General features: G+C 41.4%; 1 protein-coding gene across 10 annotated transcripts in view; it reads left to right on the top strand.

Annotated features, from left to right (window-relative positions):
* The first annotated feature begins 5,516 nt into the window (after positions 1 to 5,516).
* Positions 5,517 to 20,969, top strand: part of PLEKHA1 (pleckstrin homology domain containing A1) — a 69,202-nt gene continuing 53,749 nt past the window's right edge. For 4 of the 10 annotated variants that reach the window (XM_061635765.1, XM_061635768.1, XM_061635769.1 and 1 more), the window contains exon 1: positions 5,662 to 5,803. The gene's annotated coding sequence lies outside the window, so the exon portion shown is untranslated. The other 6 variants (XM_061635771.1, XM_061635773.1, XM_061635772.1 and 3 more) reach the window with 4 other exon arrangements.

Genomic DNA, 20,969 nt, shown 5'->3' with positions numbered 1-20,969 from the left:
AACAACATTTGATAGGAGCCATAATGTTTGATGTTCCTGGTATCAGAGGAACAGATGCACTTATCCACTTCCAAAATGCTGTCATTTCAGTGCTGGGGGATTGGTAATATTCCTACAAAGAGGCACAACCTTGGCTGGCTGCTTTTAAGAGACACCTGATTTTATTATTGTATAGCATGCTATATTTAACTTTTATTATTGGTTCTGTTTATTCTTAACCTACCACCAGGGATGGGGAATTAATAGCAGCATATTTACTGTTTCAGTAACATGCATCTAAGGAGCACATTTAGCATGTGAGGTGAATGTGATAAAAGCCTAAACTAGCACCGCTGGGCTTCCTTCCCCCGTTACATGGGCTTTTGTCTAGTTTTTGTTCTTTTGAGTTTCATATTCCCTTTGTTCCTTTCCTGTTGTTCAAAAATGTTTATTCTATACAGTTCCGGTAGGAAGGGTATACATAATAGCTCATTCTCACACAAGCAACTGTGACCTTCAGCTAAGCAAAGTTGTTTGTTTTGGATGGGAGGAGAGTTGCCATGTCATTACAGGTAAAGGGTTTCCCCACGTCTATTATTTTCAAACAATAACATTTCCTTGAGTCATCATATCATGGCTGTATCAGTTCATTTCTGCTTGTGGTGATTCCTTCAACACAGAGGAATCACTTAAAGGGCTCAATCAATTTAGTGCATAGTAAATGTGCATTTGCATCTCATTGAGGGTTGTACACTTAACCAATTGAACCAACCCACCTACAAGGGATCTAGTTAATCATTTGTGGCCTAAAAGACCCCCCCCCAAAAAAAAGTTTACATGGAGGCAATTCTGTCTTGTCACAAGTCTGAGTATATTTGTCTCAGGTTAGTATTTGTCAAACAGACATCAGATTCATCATCAGGGAAGGGTTGTGGCTCAGTGGTAGAGCTATGCCTTGCATGCAGAAGGTCCCAACTTCAATCCCCAGCATGTCCAGGTAGGTCTGGGAGAGACTCCTATCTGAAATCCTTGAGAGCCACTGCCAGTCTGTGTAGACAATACTGAGCTAGATGGACCAATGGTCTCACTCAGTATAAGGCAGCTTCCTATGTTCCTTGATGCATTAGGACTGGAGGAACTGTTCATATAGTAATGTTCCACTTGTCCTGCTGTTATTTGCTACTGTCTTTCACTGAAGACTGGACACATACATTTTCTCCAATGGGGCAAATAACATTTTCAGGGTGGGGAACCAACTATTAACCCCTCTTTCAGTGCTTTCATCCTAATATGTATCACACAGAGAGACACACAAACCCACCGGCACGGCTGTTATTTGCAAAAATGAAAAAACAACAGCAACCTCTGATTGTGGATCGCCATTATCTCATCTAGTTTGGCCCTAGCAGACAATGGTCCAACAAAAGGCATCACATAGCCTGCTCCGTATCAACCAAAGAGCTTTCTTTAGACACAGACAACGGCATAATTAAAATGATTTCAGAAGTAAAGTCCCCACGGAAACTGTTACGGGTTTTCTATCAGATTTGTATATGTAGGGCGATCACTGTGTTACCCAGTGACATGTATCTATGGGAAGGCATTCTTCCAAGTGCTAGGAAACATCTGAAAGGAACCAAAAGGCAGACCTCCCCAACAAAAAAACTAAGGGATACTGTAATTCAGGGTTCTTTGTGTGCAGAGAAACTGTAGTTTGAGAGTCTGAAAGAGGAACAGCGCTAAGCTGGGGCTCTGTATCCATCCTAGGGTGCCTCTGCTCCCTGGAAATCTGATGTGGTGGGAGCAGTGAACTTTGGCTGTCTGTTGGAGTGTTTAAGTGGTGCCTTCACAAGGCTCAACCTGTATATTTGTAAATAAATGCAAATATTATTTATTACAAGACTTCAATAGGCCTCCAGTTACTTCCTTCTAAAGGGAACCAAACTTGGGTAAGTGCTGCATCCTGGAACTTCTCACTTGCTTAGAGAATAATATTTGTCAAAAACAGACAACAGCTGTTTAGGTCACATCAGGTTCCTTATGTCTGTTATATACAGAATTACAAAAAATGGCTGTGATGGGATTCAAAGGTGCTATAAGGGTGCAATCCTATATTCCCAGGGAATGGAGGGCACCACAGGGTAGAGATGACAGAGCCTCACTCCCTGCTGCTGGCCTCTCTGAAGCCTTGCCAGAACCAATGTCAGAAGGGCCAAAAAGAGGGTGTGCCAGGAATTGGCTTTGATCCAGTCTCTTGACACATCTCCAAACCAAGGGGAAATTTAGAAAATCTTAAATAATTTTCACCTCCCCTCCTCCCACTCACTAGTGTCGTACTGACTTACTTCTGAGTAAACATGTCTAGGATTGCAATGTAAATGTGGGAGGGATGTCAGAGAACCTCAACAGAAACAGAGTAGTGCATTCAAATCAAATGAGGGTATGTCACAAAATGTGCACAGAATGAATCAAAGATTCTATGTGTGGGGCAATCAGTGTGTTAATAACCCAGTGGTATGTATCTATGGGAAAGCATTCTCCCAAGAGCACATTATTAGGCGCTCTTTAGGATCCAGGATGTTGCCTTGTAAAGCTGTAATCAAACTATAAGAAAGTACTGCCTTCTCCCTTAATTAAATTATAGAATGCAAGTTTTGCTGGCAGAGGACAGATACTGTGGGTGAAAGGTTTGTCCCTTCTTCATGAATTATGACATACTATTTGATGGCTTGGCTCTGGGATTTTACTGGAAAAGAATTTAAATATATAATTGTGAATCCATGAAAAGCTCCATCCAGGCCACAGAGAAAGAAACAAATTATGTGACCCTTCATGGATTTGGTAGAAAAAAGTTGCCATGGTAATTGCAAACCATTGTTAACAGCTGATTTCAGCATTCATTGTTGCACTCTGATTACAGCTTTTGTTTCATTATGAAGCATAGTTACTGAATGCCTGCCTGCAACAAAGATGTATTCACATGCAAGAGCTGAGTATTGAAGAGGTCTTCTAGAGATTGTTTTAAGCCTGGAGGAGGAAAAGTTCTACTGCATGGTGGACAATATTAAATGTTCCAGAGGAAACAAAATAAATGTTGTAAAAATGGTTTTATGACACCATGGTGTCACAAAGCTTCGAAAATATTTGAGGTGATGGCTAGATTTTCTAGTCTTCTGTCTTAAAACACTGACAAATGAGAACTTTTAAAATTGCATTTTCTCATACTTTTCTGCGGTGAACTTGTTTAATCACTGATACATTTTTATGCATCAACTTATGTAAGAAAGCATGCACACCCCTGCCCTAGTTAGTCCAATAAAAGAAAACACTGCAACCACATGGTACCTTCTGCCTTTCTGACCAACATAGCATCTTCTGTCCATTGACTTTAAGAACATAAGAAGAGCCTGCTGGATCAGGCCAGTGGCTAACCACTATTCACTCTTAGCAGTCTTTAAGTGTGAAATAATTATTAGTTTTTAATAGTATGAAACAGCTGCAGTGAACAGATTTACGTTGGGTTACCTTTGAAGACGGTTCGGAAACTTCAGCTGGTGCTGAGAGAATGGTTAACAGTCAGCCACTCTGATTGAAGCTCTGTGAGAGGAACAGGGTGTCTCCTAGCAACTCTCAGCACCCTTCACTAACTACACTTCCCAGGATTCTTTGAGAGAAGCCATGATTGGCTTTGAGCCATGGCTTTGAGAGAAGCCGTGATAAATTCTTTTAAATTGTTTTTAAAAGATGTGTTTTTAAATTTGTATATTTGTTTTTAATGTTTTTAGTTATTGTAAACCACCCAGAGAGCTTCGGCCATGGGGCGGTATATAAATACACTAAATAAATAGATAAATAAATAATGACTGTCGAAAGTGTAATAGAGACCTGGTTTGGATGTGGCCAGGGACAGCTTTGTTTTAAATTTGGGTGGGAGGTAGGGTGCCAGGTTCAGGTCCTGAGACTGATCCTGTATCTTTAGGAGAAGAGAAAGTCAGCCAAGTGCAGGTGTTCTTGCAACATTGTAATGGGAAAAACCACAAGGTAGAATTCTGCCTTCCCCCTGCCCAACTTTGAAAGATACAGAAGACCTCTTGGTTGGCAGGCCCAGCCTGGTCAGTTTTACCTATCCTATTCATGATTGCATAGGAGTAAATCCAATTCAACTCAATAATCATACAAATGATTAGACCTGCCTTTTCCCTCCTTCCCCTCTCCTCTCCCTGCCTCCTCCCCTCCCCTCTTCTTCTGGCACATGTTACCAAATTCTTCCAAGCTACGCAGCAAGTGGCTTGGACTGTGAAAGACCAACCCAAATTGTGTTTGCATTTTGACAACTTTGTAGGGCAGTACAATATCTCGGAGAGGAGTTCAGGTCTTCTGCTCCCCTGGTGCATTCACTATAGCTGCCCAATTTCCCTGCTTTTTAAAGTTTGGTAGAAATATCTGTGGGCTATAGGTACATTCTTAAACCGCAAGGTTTTTTTGCGTATTAGTGAATAATAACTAATGTCATCTTAGTTAAGAAACGTGTACAAGGGGACAAACACATAGAGGTGGACAGTGTGAGAATAATGCTAGAGGCCACTGTGCAACCTGGCCTACTCAATCTTCCTCCCTCCCTCCTGAGTCTACAAGTTACCAATGGGTCCCCCTTGGTTACTTGCTGCTCTGGAATGACAGCATCCCCTTAACAATCCACTAATTGGAATGTGCACGTATTGACCTTGCTTATGGTCCAGGAATGACCAGAATGTGAGGGAGGGTAGGTAGCCCATCATTCCTGTTCCAGGGGGTGAAATTCTATTCCAATTATGTCATTCCACTTCCAGGGATAGTTATTCCACTACTTGGCCTGTCTCATCCTACTTCCAAGATCTGTCATTCTTGTCTCAACAACTGTTATTTTAGTACCCAGCCTGTCATTCCAATCTACCATGGTCTGTCCTAGCTATTCCCTGCCATTATTTCTCACTATCAATGTAGTTATTTATTTGTTAAATATATATTCCACCCTTCCTCCCAGAAAGTCTAGTTATTTATATTTTAAGAGAGGTCAAAATGTGTACCAAAGTGGTGTACAGGCTGTAATAAATTCATATTAAATATAAGCATTAAATAAAATCATTATAAAAAAAATAAAACTGAAAGAGCAATGTAAACTGTTTCTTTCCATGTCTATCCCTGTGTCTCGTTCCATTTGCTCTCAGGATTCAATTCCTCGTTTTATTTGTAGCTTACATTTCTTTCAATGGAGCCCAGTTATGCCAGTTGGCATTCTCAGCTCCCATTATTTCCGATGGGTCTTCAAAGAGCTCCCATTGTTTCCAACAGGCATTCTTGTCATTCGTTTCAGTATATTCTTCTCGCCCCCGCGAATACATGACAGGTCCAAGCATGTAGCTTTAGTTCAGAAGTCTGTGGAATGAGGAATACAAATCCCAGCATGCAACGCTTTCAAAGTAATCGCGCGACGCAGAGTGGTCTCTATCCGACTACATGTCCCGCGATGCTTCTCGGCACAGATGCCAGTCTTTCAGACTCCCTTCTTAAGCATCGCCTTTAGGGAATCTGTAGTCCTCACGCCTTTCAGCTTTGTTCGCCGCCGTGGCGGCGGGGAACTTAGCGCATGCGTTTTGGTTCACAGGAGGCAGTTCCTGTAGCTTAGTGAGGTAACGAATAAAGTTTCTGTTTTGAGGAGGGAAGAAGAAAAAAAAGCTCTAGAGCCGAGAGGAAAAGAGGGCGGGACTGCGCTGGGGAGCGGCTGGTCCGGCTTCGCAGGGCGCTCCGCATTCAGGGAGCTCCTGCAGGAATTTCCTGGACTTGAGTGAGTACTGAGGGGACAGCAGGGCCGAAGAAAACCTCCTCGCTTATCCCACCGCGCCGGGAAAAGGGTTCCTATTGCCTGGGCAAGGGAGCTCCACTGCGACGCGGAGGCGGGAGGAGAGGGAGAGCTGTGCATTCTCGTGTGTGAGTGTGTCTATAACTAGCGGGGGAAGAAGGTATGGGGCCGGCGGGGCGGAGGTGGCTCTGAACAGGTCGCGGGAGAGTCGAGGCGATGAGGGCAGGAGCTTCGTGGAGGCAGTAGGCTTGCCCGAGGGAGGGGGGCTTGGGGGGAAGAGAGAAGGGGCCAGTGTGGTAGGAAGGCGAAGAGGGCTAGACGGTTGCGGGGCGGAAGGAAGAGTGCCGGGGGGCAAGGCTGAGGGGCGTGGGAGGCTGGCTGGGGGCGGTAAAGGAAGGCTTGCCCGTGGGGCGGGGAGGGCGAGTGAAGTGAGGGCTCCTGTGAGGCTGTCGTGGACTGGTGGGTTGGAAGGCGGTGTAAGCTCTGAATATCAGGTGCGGAGAGAGAAGCGCGCTTGCAGGGCGCCGCCTTCATGCCTTACTTGTAAAACGCTTCCCTGTCTTTCTGCACTGTATAGATCTTTGGTCTGGTCAGAGGTATGGTGGCGGTCACTCACTTAGGATGGCTTTAGATGGGAAATCACGGAGGTTGGATCTATCGGTGGCTGTGTGGTCTAATGGTTAGATGGACAATTTCTTTCTTTTCGGAGGCGAGTCATGTCACTGGATGAAAATGACTGCGGGGCAACCGCACGGGAGGGTTATTGTCCTTACTCACCTAGACGTATTTGCTTGGCCACTATATGTACCAGGATGCTGGACCATTGGTTTGATCTAGCAGGTTCCTCTTAAGTTTTATATATTTGCTTTTGGAATGGGGAATGGGGAGAGCAGCTGCTCTGCCCTAGGAGCTCCAAACGGTTTGACAGAGTAGACTGTGTGAAGGAATTCGGGGACAAGATACGGTGGGCATAGTTGTGTGTGCAATTAGAAGTGCTCCTGTTGAAACTGGCATGCTGGGAGATTAGGAGGTAAAGGATTGGTGTCATGAGAGTGTCTAAGATTACCTGTTTAAAATGGATTTTCAGGAAAGGCTGACCTCAGCTTTTGCTTAGTTCTGCAGCATGTATCATTTTCTCTTAAATGCCTACCCACTTCTTGACTAGGACTCTCAAAGCGACTTTTTACCCTGGGGAAAACTTTGTAGTGCATGGTATAATTAACCTGGTGTTTGAGACTATGCAACATCCCCAGTGGTCAGGGGCTGAACTTGTTACCAAGTAATTTCTGTTACTTCAGTATTCTGAGTATGACGCTGTGGAGACTCAGATCTTATCTGTTTTGAATCAGAAAGATTTGGGTTGTGGTTGAATGCTGTTGTTTTGCAAAGGATGGGTGGGGGCATGAATGCTGACAAATGTTTTCAGTGGGTTTTCAAAGTTGTGCATTTGTGTATGTGTAACACAAATAGGGATTCTGAAGCAGCAGCTGAAAGGCAATTAGAAGAGATATTCTAATTAAAACTTGTTTTGGTTTCAGTATAATTTCCTTTATGATTACTTCAAAAGCCTGTTAATATTGAGATTTCTTGGTTCATTAATATCCGTAAAAGGTTCAGAACCTCCTTATCAATATGATGTTTTTGTGTTTGCCAAACTTTATTTTGACTTAATCATCACAGAATAATAATAATACTTTCTCTCACTTTGTTGTATTCAAATGTAAGTAAAATAAGAAATCAGAAATGTGGGGTTGCATATATTTTCCAGAACAATTGAAATTTTTTATTTATTACATGCATTTACCTTCGCCTGAAGGTCCCAGGGCAGAGAATATACTAAAACCAAAAATTAACAATCTAAAACAGTGTGGTGTAGTGGTTAGAGTGTTGGACTATGACCTGTGAGACCTGGGTTTGAATCTCCACATAGCCATGAAGTTCACTGGGTGACCTTGGGCCAGTCACTGCCTCTCAGCCTCAGAGGAAGGCAATGGTAAAATACCTCTGAATACCGCTTACCATGAAAACCCTATTCATAGGGTTGCTGTAAGTTGGAATCGACTTGAAGGCAGTCCATTTCCATTTTCAAAACTAAACAGGAAATTTTAACATTGATGTATTATATGGGAGACTTTGCACACAGACACTCGTAAAGTATTTTGTTCAAAGAAAGCACTGGTGAGATTTTGACTTTTTTGAGGGAGGAGAAATTGAGACCTCATTAATGTACTGGGGTATGCAGAGAACACAGATTGATACTTAAGACTAAGTAGCAAGATGTGCCTGTACCAGTGGCCAATCCCCCTTTTTATTTCTTTATTTTATTATTATTACTATTGCACTTGTATCCCACCTTTTCTCCAAGGAGCCAAGGAAGTCTCCCAGGTCCTAGTCTTACACTGTGACTGTGATGTTCCTATATATTAGTGTATATATGGTAAGTGCTGGTTGTTTAGAGTATACATGGTAAGTAGTGAAAGAGGAGGGGGAGTGAATGGGCAATAGAATGCTTGATGATTGGCTGAATGTTTAAAATGGCTGACAGTATAAATGAAAGGATGACAGGTAAATCTGGGTGAATGTGAGGTGGTGAATTGTGGAATCTGGGGGGAGAAGAGAAAGAGTGGATTGCTTGGTGGGGTTTAGAGAGTTGTTTACCAGGAGGGAGGTGGAGTTCGGATTAGTATTGAGTAAAACCATATGCTTATGTGCCTTAAGAAGAAATCTTGTTAATCTTGTTAGCTTTGTTATCTGTAATAAATACTTAATTTGGTTTACCAAAGGCCTGATCCTTGGCTGGGGTTTCACAGACCAGAAGGGAGGGTAAGGTAATGACCAAGGCTGAAGGGGAACTGTAACAAATGGTGGCAGCGGTGAAGAGAATAACAATACCAGTATTCAGAGTCTCTGGGAATACTAGTATTGGGACGTTACTGGTGGTTGCCTAGCAGGGGGATCTGTTGAGATCTGTGCTAGAGCGGGGAGAGAAATCCTAAGAGAGAGCGGTCCGGACTGGTGGAGTCCCTGGTGGTGCCTAGAGACAGGCAGTAACCACGAGCAGGTAGGAACCTGACAGGGAGAGCCAGGGAAGGACGCATCACAGTGACCACTACACCACTCGTGGTAGCCTCACCATACAGAGAGCTTCTAGTTTGATGCTTGGGAGCAGGGCTGTGGAGTCAGTACGGCAAACCTTCGACTCCGACTCCTCTATTTTTCTACTGTCCGACTCCGACTCCACCCAAGATTGCTTCCAACTCCACAGCCCTGGAAAGGGCTGTAAATGTCTTTTTAAATCGGAAGCTCTCATAAGAGCATTTTTATCGCTGCCTGAATATGCGCTGATCTTGGCATCACAGCATTTGTCTTCATCGGGGTCCTGTGTCATACACTGACACACAAAATGTTTTCCATCTTGAGTTATGGTGAAATGCTCAACTACAGCTGACTTCATGGGAAACTTCTTTGACATTTTGAATTTATATTTTAAAAAATTTGTCAATCAAAATTTATTTTGAAGTCGGAGTCAGTACATTTCTACCGACTCCACCCACAATTGCTTCCGACTCCGACTCCATGACTCTGACTCCGACTCCACAGCCCTGCTTGGGAGTTGGAATTATATTGTACCCACATGCTGAAATAGCACAGCTTAATCAGTGTTCAGATAACCCTGACAACAAAAATCTGTTTGAAGTCACAACCGCTGTTGTACATGACTTCTAGACGCAATAAGGCATTATCTTATTGTGGTAGTTATGTAATCATGAACATTTATAATTAAAGATTTGTGCAATAATGCATTATGTCAGGAGTGGTGATCCTTCTTCCACTCTGACAACCTTCCAGGGACCACATGCCATTTGTGGGCAGGGCCTGAGGTTAAAATGGGAATGAAAATAAATGCGAATTTTACCTTTATATGATATGCTAATTTCTACACAAACACCTCTCTATCCTCCATCCAAAGAAGCAAAAACTATTATCAGAGTTCAAGGGCACATTGTAGCTGGGCAAAAATACACACTGAGGTTATGAGCAGGGTCAGTATGGTGTGTGGCTGGGAAGGAAGTGTGGTTTGGGGAGAATCCTGAGGGTTAGATAGAGAGGCTTGGAGGGCTGCATTCAACCCCTTGGCCTGAGGTTCCCCACACCGCATTGTGTCATATCAACTAATTAAGTACAGATCATTTTAATGTATGTGTTACACTAAGTAGAATTTGATAACATGGCAAAATTTCTTAGTTAGGAGGAGCTGCTAAAATGAGTAAAACTTTTTTTGTATGTGAATTGCTTTCCTTTTAAGCTAGTGATTGCCAGAGGTAATATTTTGACCATCAAAGATGGGTAGGGTAATGTGAAGCTCAGATTTTGGTTCATGGAATAGCAAGCAGCTTGCTGAAGAAGAAGAAGTTGTGTCCCTGCTGCCAGAGATCTGATGAGGGTTTCCATTTCTTTGGCAGTAAGACCACAACTCACAGCCCTATGCATCAGATGAAAGTGTACCTGTATTCATGGAATCATAATGGTTGGTGTCCTATAATTAACTGCTTTCTAGTGAAAAGGATTCTCCCTCCAATACTTAATTTCCTGCCCTCACTAATATTCACAAAATCAATGACAATTTCTTTGATCAAACAATTCATGACTCTAAACTTCAGAGGGTATGCTTGTATAGAACTGTTCTCTATTTGCTTCAGTTTCTAAAATGTGAAGTAACTTTAATCCTGGAAAATTTAAATTTAATTTGTCTAAGATTGGCAGAGTTTGTTCTGGGATGCTTTAGCACAAGGCACTGCACTTGGTCTTACACTGGAAACTGTATGATGAATTGAGTACTGTAACCTATATGGCTGTGATCATGTGCAGCATCTAGTATGGAAACTAGCTGCTTCGTTAAATTCTCATTGTAATTTGAGAATGAAAGCTTTGCATGCTTTGTGGTGTGTTGGTGTAGTTGTGTGACCAATCTTTGTGCATGATGGCTAAAGAATGTGTCTTTCCCATACTATCACTTAGCTGGTAACCTAGGAGATTTGCATGTATTGGCATGCTGTAGCAGCTGCAGCCATGCTTTCTAATCAATTATTGTAAGGGGAAAGAGAAGTTCTGTGGACTATCCTATAAAAACACATCAAATAATCTCCCCCAAAGAAATTATATAAATACTTGCAGTTGCAAAGAGTATGATGATGATAGGAAGATACAAAAAAGATAACTGATACGTAAACACTGCTGATACATAGTTCACCCATCCTTTAGAAATAGTATGTGAAATAATGCCTTGTTCACATCTTTTGTACTCAATTTTCAGTTATTGGGCTGCAGGAATGGGCATTCTACTTAAATCTTTTGTTTCTGATCTTTTTACATTTTGTGCAATATGAAATAATACAAAATGTAATTAAGAACAGGCATCATTTTAGATTATATATGACTTCTTACTTGCCCTTCACCATAGGGTGGGTTATATCAGTGTAAAAATACAACATTCAAATAAGTTAAAACAAATTACAGTCAAGAGAATAAAATGGGTCCTAATATAAATCTCTCTCTTGGATGTTAAAGGCCAAGCCAAGAGGTGCATCTTCAGCATATGAGGGAATCTACATAATGAAGGTGCCATACACACCTCTGTGGAGAGGGAATGCCACACATTAGCAGCTGCTCAAAGAGTGCCCTCTCCTAGGCCACCCCACCCCAAGCTTCTAAAAGGTGGTGGAACTATCAAGTGGGCCTGTAGAAAAAGAGGTGGTCTTTCAGGTATTTGGGGCCTAACTTGTTTCAACACTTAATGTGAGCACCTTGAACGGGCCATGGAAACAAAGTGGCAACCAGTGCAGGTGTTTTTAAAAAAGAGGTTACGTGAGTTCTAAATGGAGCTCCAGCCAGTCATCTGGCTGCTGTGGTTTGGACTAACTGAAGTTTCCAAGTCTTCAAGGGCAGCTTATGCATAGTGCATTGCAATAATCCAGTCTGAAAGTTACTAGATCATGGAGTACCTGTGACCAAGTCATCTCTATTCAAAAGGGGCCATAGTTGGCAAATCAACTGTAGTTGGAAATAGACATTCCTAGCCACCAAAGCTACCTGAGTCTGGAGTGACAATGTTAGATCCAGGAGCACCCCGAAGTGCTTTTGGGGGAATACAACCTAGTCCACCTGAAACACACAACATTTCTGTCATACTTGGATTCAGCTTCAGTTTATTGGCCCATAGCCAGATGTTATGTGCCACTAGAGTACATAAGACTGTTAGGAAAAAAATGTAGCCATTAGGTTCCAAGCTTGCTGTTTTGTTGTTTTTGTATATAACTGTTTTCAACACAGATGGGAAAAAAAACATTATGAAGAGATCACTGGGTCCCAAACTCCGGGAACCAGCTCTTGTAGGCAAATGGCAGTTGCCAACTGACCAGGGTGTAACAGCTACCCTGCAAGGTAGAAAGATGGCACCATTCCATATTTCTACCAGTTTGGGCCAGGAAATCCCCAAACCTTAAATTAAATGGGTGTTCCTGGGATTCCAAAGAAGCAGGAGCTAAAGACCAGACTCGCTGCTTCTTGGAGCCCCAAGCAAACAGATTACCCAGTAGCAATGAACAAAGCTTGGCCAGACTCAGTTCAGTACCAAGTCTTAACCTGAAAGAATACATGCTAGTGAATATGAGGTAGATTTATTAAAAAAAACTAAGAACAGCGCATAAAAAGAATCAGAATACCTGAAAAATATATAGTTAGAAAACACCATTAATAATAATAATGCTGTTGGGAATTAAAAAGCAAGAAAAAAAAACTTAGCTGTAATATGTATAGGCATAGCATGGGAACATTGATTCCATCAGAAACAGAGAAACACATCACCCACGGTGTTGCAAGGTGTCAGGGAACATGTGGGGCACCAGAACAAGAAAGGGTTAGCTCATTATACAGCCACAAGAGTGGCTGTATACCATAGCCAGCATGGATTTTTCACATTCTGAAATGTTAAATTGAAAATATCCCCCAAGCCATTCTGCTACTTCCCATAAGCTTATTTAAAAATAAAACATTACAAAAATAGTCCTGAACTCAGAAATGCATGATTAACAACCCTCTAAGTTTTCATTGCGATACACACAACAGTCAGAGAGAACAGAGAGTTCAAAGTGTAAAACAAGAGAAAAAAAATCCAGACACCTTTTGGACTTTTTCTGTCAGGGGTCGATTAAAAATCAGTCAGAGTACCTGTAATCTTATTACTGTCCTTGCCCCATACTCTGACCATCATCTTCTGCAGTTTAAAAGTGAAAAAATGCCTTGTATTTTAATTAATCTAAGAAATTTAACATTGACCTCTGTTATAATGTCGGGCATGCTCAGTAAGGACTGTCAGTGTTCAAAAAGCCAGACTCACAACTGTTTGGCTTGGCTAACCAGGTGCCCACACCCACACCAGACCTTTATTTCACTTTAGACATGGCTTCCCTCAAAGAATCCTGTGAAGTGTAGTTTGTGAAGGGTACTGAAAGTTGTTAGGAGACTCCTATTTCCCTGACAGAGCGGTTTAATAGTCAGCCCCTCTTCTGGGGATTGTAGCTCTGTGAGAGGAATAGGGTCTCTCCTAGTAGCTCTCGGCACCCCTCACAAGCTACACTACCTAGGATTCTTTGGGGGCCATGACTGTCTAAAGTGAAATAAAGGTCTGGTGTGGATGTTGCCAGTGACAGCTTTGGTTTAAATTTGGGTGGGAGACTACATGTGCCTGCTGTAGAATAGAAATGTGGGGGAAACCCAGAAAAACAATGATACTGTCCACAATGTTTTCCTTTTGGAAAAGAAAGGGGCTTCCCCTCTGCCCAGTGCCCACCTACCCAATCTCCTCCCGTCCCTCTTCCTCTCCCCTCCCCCTTCCCCCAAGTTAGTTTCACCTATCCTAAGCATGATTGTGCAGGAGTAAATCCCATTGAACTCAAAAAGCATGCAAATGATCAAACCTCCCCTCCCCTCCTCCGCCCTCCCCTCCCCCGCCCTCCTATCCCCTCCCTTTGGCCCCTTCCCCACATGTTACCAAATTCTTCCAAGCTACATAGGAGGCGGATTGGACTGTGAAAGGCCAACCCAAATTGTGTTTGCAGTTTTACCAATTTGTAGGGCAGTACAATATCTCGGGGAGGAGGTCAGGTCTTCTGCTCCCTGTGCATTCACTGTAGCTGCCCAATTTCCCTGCTTTTTAAAGTTTGATAGAAATATCTGTTGGCTGTAGGTACTTTCTTAACCACATGGGTTTTTTTGCCTATGAGTGAACATAGGAAAAAGCACAGCAACTAACATGAAGCCTAAGGGTCAACCAGGAGGCTTCCTTGATGGAACTTTTCAGTGCCTTCTGGCATCAGGGTTATATTTCTCACACATAACCAGCCCTCCGAATTAAAAAACAAACTCGAGCTTTGGCATTGAGTTCCAAGCATTGGCTCTCTCTAGATAACGCAGGTGTCTAGCATGAATGAGATCATGTCTCTTCTGATGAGAACAAGCTTCTTCCCAGCTACAAGATCTTACCTACAAGTCTACATGGCAGAGCCATTTTTCTTAGGCCAAAAAATTTCTTTCTTTATATTGTTGAATATGGATTTTAATACAAATTGATTCATATGGTTGTTGGATTTTTATATATCCTTACCATGCATTTCCTGCTATTGCAATGTGAAACAGAGTGCCTTTTGTTTTTAAGGAAGGAAGCTGGTGGTGGTGCTTTAAAAAGTAAGTATACTTTGTGGAAGATTCAGAAGCATCAGGACTGTGTTGATGTCTAATTTTGCAGAGACCAATGTAATCAAAGCCTTTCATGGAAAGAGGAATAATTTACAGTGGTTCTGGCAGTTTAACCTTCGTATAGCTTCAGAAAATTGACAGCTTGATGCATTTTCCTCATGTCTTTAATAAATGTATTTGGCTAATCACTGTTCTTAGAAATATTTAAGGTTTGGGGGAAATTATTAAGTTTCTTACAACAAAAGGATAATAATGATCTCTGGAATTTGTCACTTTCCAATATGTTACACTTTATCTTCTGTTGAATTCTTTTGGTAGTTTAATTATTTTTAGCGTGTTTTAATTTGTTTATTGTTTGATTTTATATTGTTCACCACCTTGGGGTTCTTTCGTGGGCAGAAATATGTTGTTGGACAGAAAAAGCAAAATATAGATGTCTTTAATGTAGTGACAAAGATTTAGGTGAAAAAAAATTGAATCATTTGGATGCCTAGGATCCTAAAAATTGGTGGTGAGAGAGGAGTTAGGAATATTGGAAGGGGGGGAATTCATATTTGTTTGTTTAATATTTGACAATGAGAACTTTAGGAGAGCAAATAATGAGCTGTGGAATAAAATTTCTAATGAAATTTTAATAGGTGGGTATTTTTATATGGACGCATATGGATACTAGTGAGTGTGTATAATGAGATATATATGCACTGTGTTTGTTGTGAAACATGTTGTATCATGAAATTAACTTCCCTGATAAAAAAATAATAAATATTTTTGATAAGTAAATAAATTGATGTCTAGGAATTGGGAGCATTTTTTATTTTCTTGACCATGGGTGATATCCAGCTAGATTGTACACTGAGGAGACTCATCAAAATCATTGGGCTTCAGTTACTCAAGTTGATTGATTTCAGTGGGTCTGCTCTGAATATGACTAATGTTGAATATCACCCCATGTGCATGGTCTTGGATGCTTTTTGTTAATAATTCAAGGTCTGCATTGTCTGCTTATTCCATTGGTGAGTTACTGTTAAAACTCCTCTTTCTATTAATGGGCAGAAATATCTTTCACTCTAAAATGATATTTAAAACATTTGCAAACTAGGCAACTTGCATATTTTCTGAATCTTACATTTATTTATTTTACTAAATTTGTATTCTGCCTGTCCTCCCAAAGGAGCCCAAGGCCACAAACATAAAAATGTTAGAACAATACAACGGAAAATAAATGAAAATGTATTTAAAATGTTTAAAAACATTTAAAAAATGTAGAAGCAAACACATACCCCCACAGTCTATTAATTTCAAGATTGCCATGGCTAGTATCTATCAGCCATCAAATGCCTGGGTAAACAGGTGTGTCCTTAAAGTTGTCCTGAAAGTCAATAATGAGGGAGACAGATTCATCTCACCGGGAAGGGCATTCCACAAATGGGAAATTGCCACCGAGAAAGCCCTGACATAGGCCAGTGCCAACTGGGCCGGAACCATAGGTGGTACCACCTCTTCTTATCATAGAGGGCCCAAGACAGTTGATACTGGAGGAGTTCCTCTATCAGGTACTTGGATCTTAAAGCCTTTAGGGCTTTGTACACTAGCACTTGAATTGGGCTCAGTAGCTAATTGGCAGCTAGTGCAGAACTTTCACATGGTCCCATCAGGCTGTCCCACTTACCAGCCTAGCAGCTGCATTCTGCACTAGCTGCAGCCTCCAGACCATCTTCAAGGGCAGCCCCATGTAAAGTACATTACAGTTGTCTGAGTGGGAGGTCACCAGAACATGAACAACTGAGGCCAGGCTATCCCGGTCCAGGAACAGCTGTAGCTGGCAAACCAGCCTAAACTGGGCATAAGCAGTCTTGGCCACAGAAGCTGTATGAGACTTCAGTGACAGTTGGAATCCAGGAGTACTCCCAGACTATGAGCATATTCCTTCAAGGGTAGTGCAACCGTTCCCAGAACAAGTCATACACCTAATTCCCAGACACAGGAACCACCCACCCATAATACCTCCATCTTGTCAGGATTCAGCCTCAGATTAATGGTCCTCATCCAAGCCTTCACTGTTTCCAGACACCTTAACAGCCTCTCCTGATTTAGATGAAATTGAGAGTAATGTATGCTAATGTAATATATGTAGGCTAACGTGCACATCTTTGTAGCTTTACCTTGTTTGTGTTCCATTTGGGCATTTCATCTTTGTATCTCTTTAGCTTTTCACATTCAAAATCTTTGTTGAATCTTAGTAGCAAGATATCAAGTGATGTGTTTCAAATATAGAACACAATCCTATGCAGAGTTAAGTGCGTTTAAGCATTTTTATTTTTGTGGGCTTGTGCACTTAATTCTGTATTTGATATAGAAGTGGGAAGGTTGCTGGTCAATCTGTTCATGTAGTGAAATATTCTATGAAGGTAAGAGTGCCCTTATTTGTAAGTGATAGATAATTTATTGTCTTTAGCCAATGGCCATTACAATGTAAGTATCAATACAAAACATCTGGTAAAACATACAAGTAAAACATTTATGGGACATTAGGAATCTATCCCATGATGCATAGGTAAAACCCTGAGTTTTCAGAAACTAATTAAAATAATTGTAGAAATGTTGATATTGTTGTCCCTGCTAAAATATACACCCGTCACCTTTTAGATAAACCAGAGCACTGGGTAAAAGATGAACACATCTTATCTCATACGCAGGCTGGCTTTCGCAAGGGCTTCAGTACAATTGACCAGTGCTTTGTCCTGAACTATCTGATCCAAAAACACGTACACAATGCACCAAGAAAACTATACGTCGCATTTGTTGATTTATCATCAGGTTTTGATTCCATAGACAGACAGCGACTATGGGGAAAACTAGAGACCTGTGCAATTGACAGACATCTTCTATTTCTCATACAGCAGCTTTATTCCAACACAGATATCAGGATCAGAGTTGGTAGGGCAGGCTATCTCTCTGACTCAATCCCCACCTCAAGGGGTGTCAAACAAGGCTGCATCCTGGCCTCGATCTTATTCAACCTTTACATAAACGGTATTACGCAGGAAGTTCTCGATCCCTCCTTTTTTCCTCCCGCTGTTGGAGGACAGAAGACTCCAGTATTGCTTTATGCGGATGACATGGCCCTCATTTCACTAACCTGTGTGGGAAGACTGCTCACTAAATTTGGAAGGTATTGCAAGAACGAAGGATATCTGTTAACTATGAAAAGACCAAAGTAGTTGTTTTTGCTAAGAGGTATGAGCAGCACAACTGGATCCTGGATGGCCATAGGATAGAACAGTGCCACTCATTTAAATACTTGGGTATCCACTTTTCTGAAAATACTCTGTGGCACACCCATTTAGAAGCAATAACATCCTTAGCTGCATATAAAGAAACTTTACCATACTGAGGGCCATCGCCTAATAGAACCAACATTAAAAGTTTTTGCAGCCAAGATCGTGTCCCACCTTTTGTATGGAGCAGCAATTTGGGGTGTGCAGTCCAGAGACCAACTCGACATAATCCAAAACAAGTTTCTGCTCCTGTCAGTAGCACATAGCACACCTGGTGCACTTCTAAGGAGTGAAGCAGGCCTTCCATCTCTCAAAGCACGCATACACAAATCCATCTTAATATACTGGAAAAATCTATCAAAGATGCCAGAACACCACCTAGCCAAAAGATGTTTCCTGGAGCTACAGTGCCCTTATTTATGTAGTGGCCTTTTACTAATAGCATTGTTACGTTTTCAGATAGCAAAGGCAAGAGTGAATGGTCCTTGCTCCAAAACACATCTATGTATCACACTAACTCGCACCCTTAGTCTCTCTTCATTTAGAAGCAGGTATCCACTTTTCTGCTCTTTAACAACAATAACATTTTAAAACTAGCACCTGCTTTTAAAAAAATATTTTCTATGTGTTTCTTCAGTGAATTGAATACCAAATGTCTGAACTATCCTTTTGGCTTCAAATTAAAGAGAATCGCTTGATCATTCCTATATTACAGACACTTGCATAACTTTGCATAACCTGATGGTAAATACATCACTTATAAGAATTACATAATGTAGTTCCTTTGTTATTATTAACTAACATGTACTTAGCCTGAGTCTGTATATTCCAATACTATTAAAATTTAAAATATTTCCCTACCATATAACATTATTTGCCCTGTTTAATCCATCAGATGACTAACCTTAGTTATAGTGTTACTTTAGAAATCGTTTGTGGTATGTCAGCTTCCTGGAGTAGCATTGGGCTAATGTGTCAAAGCATTGTATTACTGAATTACATTTAGATTGGTCCCCACTAACCAGGACGTGAGTTCTGCATCAAGCCATACTGAATCCAAAATAAATGAATGCTAATTGGACCAGCCTCAGGGAGGCAATGGTAAACCCCCTCTGAATACCGCTTACCATGAAAACCCTATTTATAGGGTAGCCATAAGTCAGTATCGACTGTCATGAATCCCTACCGTCAAGGCACAGGGATCATGCGTCAGACCCAAACCCCACCCTAGGGAAAATGGGACTGGAACCGAAAATACCACTTCACCCTTGCCAAGGCTATGTACGCTCACAACAACCCTGCAAGGTAGAAGGTAGGCTGCCACCACCCCTGTTACTGGTCCACTCAGAGCCAGGGGATCTCTGAGCCCAGAAAATAGGTAAAACCAAGATCCTATAAGGCAAGAGCCAAAGTTACACTCCTTGCCAGAAACCTCTGGTTTAACACCTCAAATTAGAAGTAAGCTTTGAACTTCTTTTTCCCTCTTTGGTGGTTACGTGACTGAGAATGGTCAAGGTACTGAATCCAGAACCACCCCTTCTCTCAAGAAACACACCAGGCTAAATAGAAGTAGCTTTATTAAAAATATATAAGTGCACATAAAACATATAGCAGCAAGTAATCCTTTAAGACCATTCACCCAACAGGGGTTAGGTACAAATAAGAGGATTCAAAGACACAACAGAAAAACAATAACCTTTCTAGTCTAATACTCACACATGAGGTAGATGGTTGCAAAGGCTTCTCTCCTAAGAGAGATTGGCATCAGAACAAGAAGAATGGAACCCTGCGTAGTTGCCTCCCATAGGCAACACTAGGGGAACCAGGAACCCTTTAGGTCAACTTCAGGGAACAAAGGCTAAGGGTTTTCAGCCCTATACTTAAGGAAAAGAATCCTAACGGTCCAAGATTAATTGACCAATCAGGAGTTGGCTGATGTAACCTTCTTCTAGGTGTTCCTCACTTTTTCGCGCCTTGCAGGCCCCCCTCCCAACGGTGTTTCAAACTGCACAGGCCAGGGATGACCTTGAGTGCCAGGCACTTGCTAATCAGCAGAGATAACCAGGTGCAGCTTGTTGAGGCTTCTTCTAACCGTCTTCAGCTGGAAAGTAAAACTTAGAATATTGCCTTGTCAGAGGCCTGTCTTTTCTAACTGTAAAATCTCCCAGAGTCCGTTGCTTGAGCCAAGATATTACTTATGAGATTTTTAATAACTCATGAACATATACAGGTTCATGACACGCCCCTTTTCGGGAAGATGATGTCAGAACTCTAAACAGTTCTGCTTCATCGCCACAGCAACCAGGGAAGAAGAAGAAAAAAAATCAAGAATATACAATCAATACATCAAATGCATGATATACAGCTTTAAAAGAGAAAAATATCATAATACAATAAGCAAGTGAGCTACTTCTGACTTATGCCTTCTAAATAGATTTCAAAGGGTGCAGAAAAAGATTACAAAATAACACTGAAGAAAATTAAGGGACCCTTAAAAATACCCAAAAAATAGGAATCAATAATAAAAAAGACTTTATTAAATGAATAAAGAGCTAAGATAAAAAATGGGGTAATCCAAAAGCTGGTCCAAAATCAAAAAAGGTCATAAGCCATAAAAATCATGTAAAAGTCCATAAAACATGTTAAAAGCGTAAAAGAGTAAAACAAGGTCTAAAAACAGTCCAAAGGTCATCAGAGCCGGGAAATCAGTCAGTGGAATAGGTATGAGCCAAATATTAGTCAACTGGAACAGGTAAGCGAGATAAAGCATCAGCTACTACGTTATCACGCCCTTTTATGAACTGGATCGAAAAATCAAAATCTTGGAGGGCTAGACTGCAACGCAACAATTTCTGGTTGGAGTTCTTCATCCTGTTTAACCAGTCAATTTAACCAATTGAATTTGGATGTGTTTGTTTACTGTGTGTATTTTAGTTTAGTTTGTCAAATATGAAATTATTTGAGAAGTCTTGGGTGTGCACAGAAGAAAGAGTTACGAAAATTCAGAAACAGCTTACTTTGGGATAGGTTAGGATGGGGTGCAGATAAAACTTTGAAAGTCATTTAACCTTCCATTTGTCTGTTTGTGATGCCAAAGGAGTGGTTGGAAGAGCAGATAA

This window comes from Rhineura floridana, chromosome 7, assembly GCF_030035675.1.
Source record: "Rhineura floridana isolate rRhiFlo1 chromosome 7, rRhiFlo1.hap2, whole genome shotgun sequence".
Lineage (NCBI taxonomy): Eukaryota > Metazoa > Chordata > Lepidosauria > Squamata > Rhineuridae > Rhineura > Rhineura floridana.
This window is presented reverse-complemented; position numbering and strand designations above follow the sequence as displayed.